The sequence below is a fragment of the Halichoerus grypus genome, chromosome 1 (genome assembly GCF_964656455.1).
Source record: "Halichoerus grypus chromosome 1, mHalGry1.hap1.1, whole genome shotgun sequence".
Taxonomy (NCBI): domain Eukaryota; kingdom Metazoa; phylum Chordata; class Mammalia; order Carnivora; family Phocidae; genus Halichoerus; species Halichoerus grypus.
In genome coordinates this window covers 89,569,395-89,582,489 of record NC_135712.1, presented here as the reverse complement: position 1 = coordinate 89,582,489, position 13,095 = coordinate 89,569,395, and the positions used below count along the sequence as shown (strand labels likewise).

The 13,095-nt window shown below is 35.0% G+C and overlaps 1 protein-coding gene and 1 pseudogene across 2 annotated transcripts in view; one reads left to right on the top strand and one right to left on the bottom strand.

Annotated features, from left to right (window-relative positions):
* Positions 1–13,095, top strand: part of NAALADL2 (N-acetylated alpha-linked acidic dipeptidase like 2) — a 1,303,067-nt gene that overhangs the window by 182,724 nt on the left and 1,107,248 nt on the right. The gene's annotated exons all lie outside the window — the stretch shown is intronic.
* Positions 11,926–12,427, bottom strand: LOC118540947 (transcription factor BTF3 pseudogene; annotated as a pseudogene).

Genomic DNA, 13,095 nt, shown 5'->3' with positions numbered 1-13,095 from the left:
AATATGGAGGTTCCTCAAAGTTGAAAAGAGAACTGCCCTGGGACCCAGCAATTGCACTACTAGGTATTTACCCAAAAGATACAAAAATGCTACTTCAAGGGGTGCCTGGGTGGCTCAGTCGGTTAACCGCCCGACTCTTGATTTCGGCTCAGGTCATGATATCAGGGTCCTTAGATTGAGCCCCCCCATTGGGCTTCTCACTCAGGGTAGAGATTCTTTCCCTCTGCCTCTCCCCCAACTTGGGCATGCACTTGTGCATGCACAAGCGCACACACTCTCTCTCAAAAATCTTTAAAAAAATACACTAGTTCAGAGTGGTACATGCACCCCAATGTTTATAGCAGCATTATCTACAATAGCCAAATTATGTAAACAGCCCAAGTGTCCATCTACTGACGAATGGATAAAGAAGTGGTGTGTGTGTGTGTGTATATATACACACACACAAAATGTAATACTGCTTAGCAATAGAAAAGAATGAAATCTTGCCATTTGCAAGGACAATGATGGAGTTAGAGCATATGATGCTAAATGAAAAAAGTGAGAAAGACAAATGCCATATGATTTCACTCATACATAGAATTTAAACAAAACAAGTGAGACTACTTTCTTAAAAGACCTGGGTCAAAGGCTAAAGTCAGTTTTAAGTTTGAATGTACTATACAGTCTTCCAGAAAACTGTACCAAACACGTATGATTTTTCTGTGCCTTGAAGAAATTCTGAATGTTGTATTGGGTTTCATCTTTATTTGCCAGATATGGAAACAACTAATTCTATTTTCAGTTCTATTCTTTGGATATAATAAGATTGAACTACATTTAATTGAGAATTTTTGACTTAACCTATTCAAATTCTTGCCTAATTTTCTATTAGTATGTTGGGTTTTTAATCTATTGGTTTAGAGAAGTTTTTTATGCATTGGATACTTTCAAGTTTCTTTTTTTTTTTGCCTTTATTTTTCCTTTTCATTTTTAAAGCCCTATTTATAGTAACCCTTTTCCACACGTCATGATTTTCTGAAGTAGTTAAATATATTGTAGTAGTTAAATATTTTCATGATTGTTGATCAGGTTTGTAGAGGCCTTACCACCGAAGAGTATAGAAAACTTTAACTTATTCTAGTATTTTTAAATTTTAAATTTTAATATATCCAATGAAGTATTTTTCTTTTTCTTTTTCTTTTTTTTAGATTTTATTTATTTATTTGACAGAGAGAGACACAGCGAGAGAGGGAACACAAGCAGGGGGAATGGGAGACGGAGAAGCAGGCTTCCTGCCGAGCAGGGAGCCCGATGCGGGACTCGATCCCAGGACCCTGGGATCATGACCTGAGCCAAAGGCAGACGCTTAACGACTGAGCCACCCAGGCGCCCCTGAAGTATTTTTCTTTCTGAAAATTTGCTGTTAAAGAAATGAAAAGTGTTACTTTTACTGTCCATACTTTCCAGTGGACATTTAGAATTAATACTAATTTTTGAATAATGGTCTTATCCCAGCTGATTTGAAGCACAAATTTTACATATAATTTCCTTGTATATATGAGAATTAAAATCAGATTGTTTTAAGTGTGAATAGTTAACAAAGGTGATTCATTTATTTACAGCTATTAGTGTCCATCTTTTACTTTCATTCTTTCATTCATGAAGTGCCAGTTTAAAAGCCTGCTTAGTCCCAGATACTCATGGTTCACGGTCCCTGATCTCAGGGATCTCAAAATTGAGGCAGTTTATATTTATATGCCAATGAACAAGTACGAATCTCAGATATCTGTATTGTGATAGAATACTGGGATAATGAAGTAATAAGTTATTTCAAGAAAGTTTATAAAAAATAAACTTTCTCCTTACACCTGTGTTATAAAAGAGATCTTTATTCCTCAAGTATTTCAAGATACAGGGCATAGAGTATTAGAGTTGAAAATGATCTTAAGGATTATCTATTTCTGTCTCCTTATTTTACATGTAAGAATTGGGACCCAAAGAAGTTAAATGACTTAATCAAGAACATATTTTGAGGGGCGCCTGGGTGGCTCAGTTGGTTAAGCGACTGCCTTCGGCTCAGGTCATGATCCTGGAGTCCCTGGATCGAGTCCCGCATCGGGCTCCCTGCTCACCAGGGAGCCTGCTTCTCCCTATGACCCTCACCCCTCTCATGTGCTCTCTCTCTCTCTCTCTCATTCTCTCTGTCTCAAATAAATAAATAAAATCTTTAAAAAAAAAAAAAAACAAAAAACATATTTTGAGTTAGTTGAAGAGGTTGAATTGAAATCTTGATTCCCAATTGGTCCTTGAATTTTGGTTTATCAAGATATTCCCATAGTATGAAAAAAAGAGCTATTGTTCCCTCCTCTTCCAATGTTTTGTAGCACTGTTCTTTCTGAGTAAACCATGGTTTATTGTGCATTATACAGAATTCTGAGTGCCCATCCCCCACTCTTCTCATTCATTGATTTTCTTTTTAGGCATACTGGTTGTCCTCACTCTCAGATTAATTCTTCCTTCTATGTACCATGATCATAGAACTTTTTAAGGAATATGTATCAGGAGAGAGGACTCATTTTTTATTTGTGTGTATTTGTAAGATTTCTGATAGTTGGCCTTAAAGTATTTGTGTGATGATGGAGAAAAAAGACAGGATTAAAAACATAATTGTTCTTAAATTTGTTTTTAAATCTTACTAAATAGAAATTAAAGAATCCTTCAATCTTTAGTCAAATGCTAATATTGGATGTACTGCACACCATTCTTATCACAAATGACATACACAGATGAGGCAGTACTATTACTTAGGGACAGTTATGTTTTTATATAACAAAGTGGCTTTTGCTGTGCAGGGGAAGAAAGATTAGAAACAGAAGAGTTGTTTTTAGGGTCCTAAATGAGTCTGTAGTTGATTCATTAGTGGCATATGACCTTTAGTTACCATGCCCTTAAGATGAGGGGCCAGCAAGTGCTAAGAGTAGTTTATCTTTGGAAGACAGCACCAGTGTTTCAGAGTAGAGTGAAATAAATAGCTTGATCATTGGCTGAAGAATTTCCTTTGATTTTGGGGGTCTCATCCTATTTGCCTTAGTAATTCTTTAGGGGCATTGACAGAAGTACTTTTAATTTGCATGCAATATGGTGAGAGTGAGTGTTACAGTGAATTGTATGACAATACTTTGAACTTGTACTTTTATATTGTAGTATGTTTATAATATACTATTAAACGTATTAAAATTCATTTTTTTAGGAAGGTATATTCTCTCCGATTTTAAATCTGATGCCATGCCACCTTTTTATATCAAATATGGTAGTTCCCTTCTGTAGGGACTGTCCTTCATCTCTGTTGTGGGCTTTTGTTAAAGGGTCTATATTCCCTTCTTACCCATGTATATATTCATGTTACAGAGACAACGTGGGTCCTATGTATGCAAAGCCAATGTTCAAATAAGCATGTAGTTCTTAGTAGGCAAGAAAATGAGCAATTTCATCCTGGACCACAAGTGACTGATTAGCTCTGGAATTCTGAAGTTGAAAGGATAGTTATTAGCATAATGTTATACATAAGGAATGTGGTAGGTAGCATATTATATTGAAAGCTTTAGAGTGACATTTGGGGCAACTTTTATTTTTTTATTTTTATTTTTTTTAAAGATTTTATTTATTTATTTGACAGAGAGAGAGATAGCGAGAGCAGGAACACAAGCAGGGGGAGTGGGAGAGGGAGAAGCAGGCTTCCCGCCGAGCAGGGAGCCCGATGTGGGACTCAATCCCAGGACCCTGGGATCATGACCTGAGCCGAAGGCAGACGCTTAACGACTGAGCCACCCAGGCGCCCCTGGGGCAACTTTTAAATATAGTGCTTTTTAATTAGTTTTTCCTGTAGCCTAAATGAAAGGTAATGCATTGTGAATAAAATGCTTACTCATTTAAAAAAAACTACATATTTCTGCAACACAAATATAATTTTTCATATTGTTGGTGAAATAAAAGATTATTTAAAATTCCATTAAAGTATAACTTTCATTATTTATCATTTAGTGCCTTGCCTGAAGTCACTATTTAGATATTTAGTTAGGTATTTTACCTTTTCAAGAAGATGCAAAGGATAGCTCTTAGAGTACATAAGAGCTCTTTGGTTCTTCTTTCTGGAGAAAACCTGGGTCATGTAATTTTACCATCAGTCACATCATGTTAAAATAAATTCTAGAAAAATTTAAGTGTTCTAAATTTCCAACTCATTTTAAAGCTAATATCCTTTATGCATGAATTTGTGATACATTTGATTATAAACTATATCTGTTTCCAGATATTTTCCCTCCTCAAAAGGACAGGAGTAGAAGAAAATATTCAGACATTTGGCTTATGATTCACTGTTTCTTTTCCATTCTGTATGCATTTTTGGTATTCTCAATCACTACCTTTAGTAAGATTTTTGACTTATTCATAACTTAGTGTTAAAGAAACAACTCAATAGGATTAGGGGATGGACAGAATTGATTGCATTAGTTATTTTAGTAGCTCTATGTTTAATTAAATAATTTGATAAACAGAAAATTGGAAGTGAGTTATAATCAGTATTGGAAGCTATAGCTTATCTCTAGGATGTTCTCCTGTGACATGTTTGCAAGTAGGTTTTCAGGTGGGATCTGCCTCATAAAGCTAAATGAGTCTTCCTAGTGGAACTTCTTTGGGTTCAGTTACATAATTTCCAGTTTCCTTGGGTAAAGAAACCCTTCCACTTGCATTTTCAGAATGTTTGAATTTATTTTTGGTTCTGCCTTACACTTACCACTCCAGAAGAGCTCACCATGTCTGATGATGCTTTTGTGTGACTGTCTAGGGAGTACCATTTTCATTTCCCATAGATTCTTCACATATTGTTAATATCCTTTGTGTGATTCTTTGTCCCTCTTGGTTATATATTCTTTATCTGATCAGATCTTCTGATTTATTCCACAATATTCCATATCTCATTCCATAAAGAGTGAAAAAAGCATTTATATAAAAAGAATAGAATAGTTTTGTCAAATTGTCTTTCTAAAGAGTTATTCAACTATATTAACTATACAATTCCAGTCTTAAAATCCCCACCAATGGTGTTATAACTTTGTCACTCTAGTCCAGGGGAGTGGTGGGAAAAGAGTCATTTGGAAAAATAGGAGCAACTGGATGATTTTTTTTCCCATTTATTCCCTATGGCTAAAATATTTTCTTTGAACTGGTGGTTTCTGAATTTAACCCATCTGTCTGTTTTAGCAATGACAAAATACATTTTCCTTAAGTTCCTCAACTGCTGACTAATCTTTGTGGCTGATTGTTTGAAAGCAGAAAAAAGAATAAGTGTGTATATGTGGTGTGTGTGATGGGCAACCAAATTACTTGACTTTATTTTCAGAATGGGTGAGGGAAAGATAAATGGAAAAATAAAAAAGACAAACACTACAGAATGAATGTATATACTAAATATGTGTTTTTTGGGGTATGAAGATTTTAAACATCTGTGTTTCACTATTTTTCATATAAAGTCTTACATAAGCTTAAATATTGTATATAACTTATTTTTTTTGTGTCAGCAAATGTTTCATGACATTAAGGTTATTGGGTATGAGGGAAAACTAGCTGTGACATCTGTCAACACATTGATTTCCAGGGTTGATACAGATGGTCTGAGCTAATCCCTGGTCTCCCTCACCCACCCCATTTGTGTCCCATCCAAAGTGAATGACCTTCTAAAAGAGGACCAGTCATGAATGGTATTTAAAAGGTGTGTATCTTTGCTATAATTTCTAGACATGTTCGTAATTTATTCAAAAACATAAATCTGCAGAACAAAGAGACAAACTTTAGTTGGGATGATTCCTTTTCCTAGAAGCAGTATAGTGAATAGAGAGGATTGAACTGTGAGCATGCACAAATCTGCCTAAGCAGTTACTTCAGTAAGTCACATTATCACTTCAGCCTTTTTTTCCCCAAGAAAATGGGCTAATATCTGCAATATTTGCAAAGACTGAACATTTTGATTACCTCAACATTTTTGAGTATCTGCTATGTGCCATGCACTATTGGCATTGGGGCTATGGCACTGAACAAAACAGATGTGAATAACATATATATTCATGCCCTCATGGTGATTACATTCACATTTGGGAAGATAAGCAATTAACAAATCTGTAAAACATATATTCTGCATGATAGTGATAAATTATAGGAAAATAAAAAGCTAATAGTGCACATAGGGAACGAGAGGGTTCCAATTTTAAGTAAGATAAGGGAAAGCCTCATTTAGGATAATTTTAAGCAAAGACGAGGTGAGGGAGAGGCACTAGATATCAGGGGGAAGAACTATCACATTAAATGTAGTAATTTATATAAAATTCTTAGCACAGTTCCTGGTTCAAAGTATAGTAAGTTCTCAGTGTTAGCAAGTATTATGATAAATCTTGACTAAAAAAAAGATTTATTTATTTTAGAGAAAGAACAAGCAGGAGGGGCAGAGGGAGAAGGAAAGAAAATCTCAAGCATCCTCCATGCTCAGCATGGAGCCTGACATGGAGCTTGATCTCATGATCCTGAGATCACCACCTGCATAGAAACCAAGAGTTGGATGCTTAACCGACTGTGCTACCCAGGTGCCCCAAATCTTGATTTTTAAGAAATATTTTTTGATGTAAAATTTATGGTTTTACGTCATGCAGCTGAGTTGACAGTACCAGTATTTGGTTGCTTCGTTGTTATGTGTGAACGTAATCCAAAGAATAAGTCAATCTCAGTATCTTGTCAAAGACAACCTAATTGTTTCAGATACACTTATTTTTCACAAGACTTAAATGCCTTGAAATAGTGGAATAGGAACTATTCTTTAAAAATTGGTACAGTAACTGGTAAAGCCAAGTTTTGTTTTTGTTTTTACTAGAAGTCTTTTACAACACTTAAAGCTTGTTTTTACCTTATTATAGGAAGAAATCTAAAAATAGATGAGCCTTAAACGTTGATTTTTAGCCATCTTGAATTTCATGGAGCATCCAGAATGATGCATCTTTCCCTTCAAATATTTATCCATCACTTATAGACAAGTAGTGTATGAGGCAATAAATAACAGACAGCTAGAACAGGAGAAAACAGCTTTTTAATGCCTTGTGCTTAAACTGTCACTCTGGCAGGAAATAATAACTGAATGCTGCATTATTTAAGGCAAGGTAGTAGACTACTTCCTTTTAGAGGCAAATTACTTTGGGACCAGCTGTCTTACCCTGAGAAGCCAGGGTTTCCTCAGTGAAAATCTAGAGTTGTAAGGTTTGATGTAAGTTGATTGGCTACTGAATCCTAATGCATTGTACACCAAAGAAGAATTTCCTTTGAGGCTTTTGGTCATCATTTATCATTAAATGAAGAGTCTTGCCAAATGCATGCTTTTCCATACGGTAGGCAGTGGGGTGTACTATAAAAGCACAGATTTGGAGTGAGAATGATCTGTATTTGACTCTACTTACATGATTTTGGATAAATTACCTAATGACTTGCGATACGATTTCTTTCCCTGTAAAATGCAAGTAGTAGTACTAACTTAATTAAGGTGAGAGAATTAGGTTAAATAATGTATATAAAGATCTGGACTTTTTCTGATGTCAAAAAATATTTATTTACAGGTGATTTAAAGATCTCAAATTACAAGCTAAATAGTAGCAATTTAGGTGTTGAGTTTTAAGAGTAGGTGTTTCAATTTCTGTGACCTGTTATGGAAGGCATCCGGGAAATTAGTGCTCTTTCCTGTCCTCTCTATTCCTTTGAATTTGTTAAAATCATAAATAGATTATAGTCTCAGAAGATCATGTTCTACCTGAAGGCTGTATATTAAACCTCCACCCACACATTTTGTGTCAAATATTTGTCCAGTTTTAAAAATATCATCTGTTGAGTATGAGAGAGTTGTAGACAATTCTGTTGTGCACAGTAATAATGTTGGTTGACTGGCTTTGGGCCTATTTGAGTGCCAGTATTTTAGAAATACAATTTCTATTCAATTGAATAATTACACTTTGTATAAAAAATCCACTATTATGCTCTGCTCTCAAATATACTTACAACAGTCATGATTTACTTCTGGAAGATAGTCATGTTAGTTTCCACGTCATAACTGCAGAATGTAAGGCTTTCATCTTCTCTTTCTAGTAGCAGTTATTTACTTTGGTCTATGGAGATAATAGGCCAAGGTGGGCCAATAAGTAGAAAGTGAAAATAATTGTTGTGCTCTTCACTTTTTAATTATTATATATAGATCTTTATAGGTGATTGAGTTTTTCTTTTTACTCATTAAAATTTTACCATTTTTCTTGATGTGCTATCAACTTAAATTTGACAGTATTTATAATGTTTCAAATTGTTACAGGATTTCAGTATTATTTTCTGTTTTTATTTGGGATTATAATCACTTCAGGTTCTTATCAGTATTTTATAAAAGTAGACTTGATTTCCCCTGTTGATACTATTTTAATGTTGTAAACACTATTGACAAAAATGACACTGCTGCATGTTTTATACATAGTCCCAAACTTCATTAATATTTTGAACATGTAAACACTTAAATTTCTGTATTTTATGTAAAATAGTCTCTATGTCCAGTGCATGTTTCATTTCATGAGAACTTTGAAGATCAGGAATAAAATCATCGGCATTATGTGGGGATTGGATTACATCGATCCCATGTCACAAAATTGAACTGTTAATTTCTGAATGATAGTTACCTGGATTGCAAGCTCTAAAAGGCAAAGATTGTATTTGTTCTGTGGCTTTGAAAGTGCCTAGTTACTCAAGCATTTTTTTGGTGCTATCTCCTTATTTGTATAAGTTATTTGTTATTAAATAGGGTTCTTTTAAGTAGATCATTTGAAATTTAGCAGTTTATTTGAAACACTGTTAGAGTTTAATGTGCACGTTGCTATTGTGTACCTAGGAACATTATACTTTTGCAGTCTCTTTAGGAAGTCTTTACTTCTTAAATGTTGATGGTATTTTTATACAGGATCTGAAGGAGTAAAAGATCAGAGATAGAATGATCTAGATAATATCCTCAGAACTCTATTGCCATACTTTTCTGTGATGTAATGGCCAAATCTTAAGATCCTTCCTTTTACTGTCTATAATGTAAATACTGTCACTGAAAACAGCAAGATATTAAAATGCAGGTGTTATTTTTTTTATCTTGAAGCTATTTCGTTTTAATTTTAAAAAGGATCTGGTTTAGTGGTGAACTCCTTTAACTTTTGTTTGGGAAACTCTGTCTCTAACTCTGAATGATGGCCTTGCTAGATAGAGTGTTTATCACCAATAAACCAGCCTTACAAGAAATCTTAAGGGGAATTCTTTGGAAAGAGAAGACCATAATCAGAAATAAGAAAATTAAGAAAAAACTTCACCAGTACATACAAACGTAATAGCTTAATCACTTACACAACCAATATGAAGGTTAAAGCACAAAAGCAGTGAAATAAATTGTATGTATAAAAATCAGTCAACGGGGCACCTGAGTGGCTCAGTTGGTTAAATGTCTGCCTTCGGCTCAGGTCATGATCCCGGGGTCCTGGGATTGAGACCCACACTGGGCTCCCTGCTCTGCAGGGAGCCTGCTTTTTCCTCTCCCTGCCACTCCCCCTGCTTGTGCTCTGTTTCTCTGTCATATAAATAAAAATGTTAAATATCAGTCGAGGTTTACAAAATAAGAGATATAAAGTATGACATCATATACTTAAAATATGGAAAGGGAGGTAAAAAATATCTGAAAAAAAAAATGACCAATTAGTTTAAATTTTTTTTTCTCTTAATCTAAATCAGAAAAATACACAAAATTTATATATAATGTTCATTGAAAAATATATTTGAAGAATATCCAAGTATAATGGAACAGTTAATTTATAGCATATTCATATGTTGGATGTTAGAAAACTTTTAAGAGTATTTTATAAGATTAGTTTGACAGGAAATGTTCACAATCTACTATATTAAAAATAGATAACTACAGGGGCACCTGGGTGGTGCAGTCAGTTAAGCGTCAGACTCTTGGTTTTGGCTCAGGTTGTGATCCTCAGGGTTGGGGGATCGAGCCCCTCGATGGACTCTGTGCTCAGTGCAGAGTCTGCTTGAGATTCTCTCCCTCTCCTCATCTCCCTCTGCTCCTTCCCTTCCTGCTCCTGTGCTCTCACATGCACTTGTGTGTGCGTGCGCACGTGCTCTCTCTCTCTCTTTCTCCCCCCTCAAATTTTTTAAAAAAAGATTACTACTCACTTTGATCTCAGTTTTGATTTCTGGGAATATACACATGAACACATATACATACATGCATATGTATTTCAAGATTTAATAAAGCTGAATATTGATTTCCTGTAATGCTATTCATTAGTTTTTGATGTAGTTTTCCATGATTCATTATTTGTGTATAACACCCAGTGCTCCATTCAATACATGCCCTCTTTAATACCCATCACCAGGCTAACCCATCCCCCCACCCCCCTCCCCTCTAGAACCCTCAGTTTGTTTCTCAGAGTCCATAGTCTCTCATGCTTTGTTTTTAAACAAGAAAATAAGTATCAGTAATAGTCATGTTTTCAAATAAAATCCTAACAGGATGATTGAATTTCATACCTTCAAACAGGTTGCTTTTTATTGCCATGTAGATGAAATCTAAATAAAAATATTTGCTGTGGTTTTGCGTATTAAAATGCACAATGTGAGCTTAGCATTATTTTAATCACAGTGGCAAGATTTTAGGGCTTTTCTGTATGGGCTTCCTGCAGTAGGTAACTACGGAATGTCTAGTTTATATCAGGCTCTTTGGTAAACCATGGAGATAATAAAAACAATTTTTTTTTTCTGCCAAAGAATTTAGTGAAGAGCAACGTCATAACAGTGCTTCATTATTAATATAATAGTGCATATAGGGAGCTGTAGAACAAAGTATTCTAACTCTGGGGTTGTCAACAAAGACTAAACAGTGATGCATCTGAGCTGAGGCTGGAATTATGAGTCAGGGATAAAGGAAGAGGGTCAACGTCATTTTCCACACAGAAACTGACATGAACTGAAATATAACCATGGCACTAGGAGAAATTACAGAAGGAAGATCAAGCTTAAAAAATATATATATGTGCATCTATATATTTTATATATATATATATTTATATATATATGCATATATATAAAAGATCAAGCTTAAAAAATATATATGCATATATATATATATAAAATCTACCAACAATATAAACATAATCAAGGGGACTGTGAAGAATATCTGATCATAGATAGACCTGATAAAAGTATAATATGCTTTTGCGTATTAACAGAATTCAGAAATATTGGTGAAGGAATTATTCCACTTGAGTGCATTTTCCAATAAATGTTTAGGGAGGATGCTTTAATTTATTCTCAATACAAATACTTTATTTTTTGCTTCATTAAATATGCTCTTTTGTTTGGAGTTTTTAGAGTTTATGTTAATACAAATACCTGTTTTTGCCCTCTGTGCTAATACACTTGTCTTACTGGACTACTTAGATAGAACTATTTGCCTTTTAAGGGCCTCAAATTGCTCTAATTTTTGCACTTGTGATTGCTCTCATCTCCTTCCTGTAACTTTCTAGTAGTCCTTCTCTGATCTAACACCTTTGACTTGTTCAGCTTTGGGAAATTTTTAAAAAACATTTTTTTATTTTATTTTTTAACTTTATTAACCTTGTTTCAAACTTTATTCCCAGGCTTCTTCAGCTTAATTAGCTGCAAAGAATGAATTGTGTATAAGCAAAAACTGAAAAGAGCTGCAGTGTCCAAGGGGCTTGGGCTTAAAAATATTAGAGATCTAGATTTTATCAGATCCATGAACAAAATTGTAAAAAGCAGTCATAATATAAAATAGCATCTCCCAGTAACTTCTTCAACTTTTATCTTCTTCAGAAGTTGACTCAATTCAGTTTGCTTCATTCTTGGAAGCTTCATCAAAATTCTCCACAAGATCTGATACTTCATCATCATCATCCTCTCCGGTAGCAAGTGGTGGTTTTCCATCCACAGATTGTTAGGGCAGAGCTTCAGCCAGTCTTCTTAAACTAGTCAGACTGTCTGCACCGAGTTGTGGTTTAAGATACTGGGTAGCATTTCTGTCAGCTGCCTTGTCTCAGCATGGCCTGGAATGGTGGAAATGTTCAATGCCAGGGATGCCTGAACTTTGGGGGTTGTTAAAGTGGATCACTGTTCCTTGGTTTGTGAACATATTCACTTCTTCAGTACCAGAGATATTGTTTACCCCTAACTTCTTTAAGGAGAACTGAAGTTTTTTATCATCTGCTCTAGCCATTCTATGAACCACCTTCTTTCGGCGAGCAGTTCCTTTCCCACCAATGGGCACTTGTGCTTGCAGTTTGGCGAGTTTCTCCTTGTTCATAATAGTTTCTTTCATCTTGTTGGAGAGGAAATGGGACCACGCGGGGGAATAGGGTTGGCACTCAGGGGGTCTCGGGCGGACCAGCTGAGATTAGGTGCACACACGCAGGGCAAAAAACATTATTTATTTGAAGGGGGTAGAGGGAGAGAATCTCAGGCAGACCCCCTGCTGAGGGTGGAGCTGAATGCAGGGCTTGATCTGGGGACCCTGAGATCAAGACCTGATCTGAAATCAAGAGTAGGCCGCTTAACCAACTGACCCACCCAGGCACTTGAATCAGCTTTGGAAGTTTTTAACAGCTCCTTTGGTTAGTTAAAATTCTTTGTCAGTAATCGTGTTAGCTTAATTAAAGTTGTGAAGCATCACAGTATATGCTAATTTTAGATTAATTCTAATAATTTAACTTTGTTCACATGCTTAAGTTTATATGTATATATATAGAGAGAGCTCTTTAATATGATGGAACTTTCCATATCATACATTGAAAAGGGAACTCTAACTAGGACCCAGGGGTGCACATGGTTCCTGTAAAAGAATTTGAAAATTATGTACTTTCTTGTACACTTTAAAATTCACATCTAAATTTTTCATGTTTTATTTTTGCAAAGGATGTAATTTCATGTTAATATTGTCATTATTTATATGTAGAGGAATGTAAAAATCAATTTGACACCTATATGTAA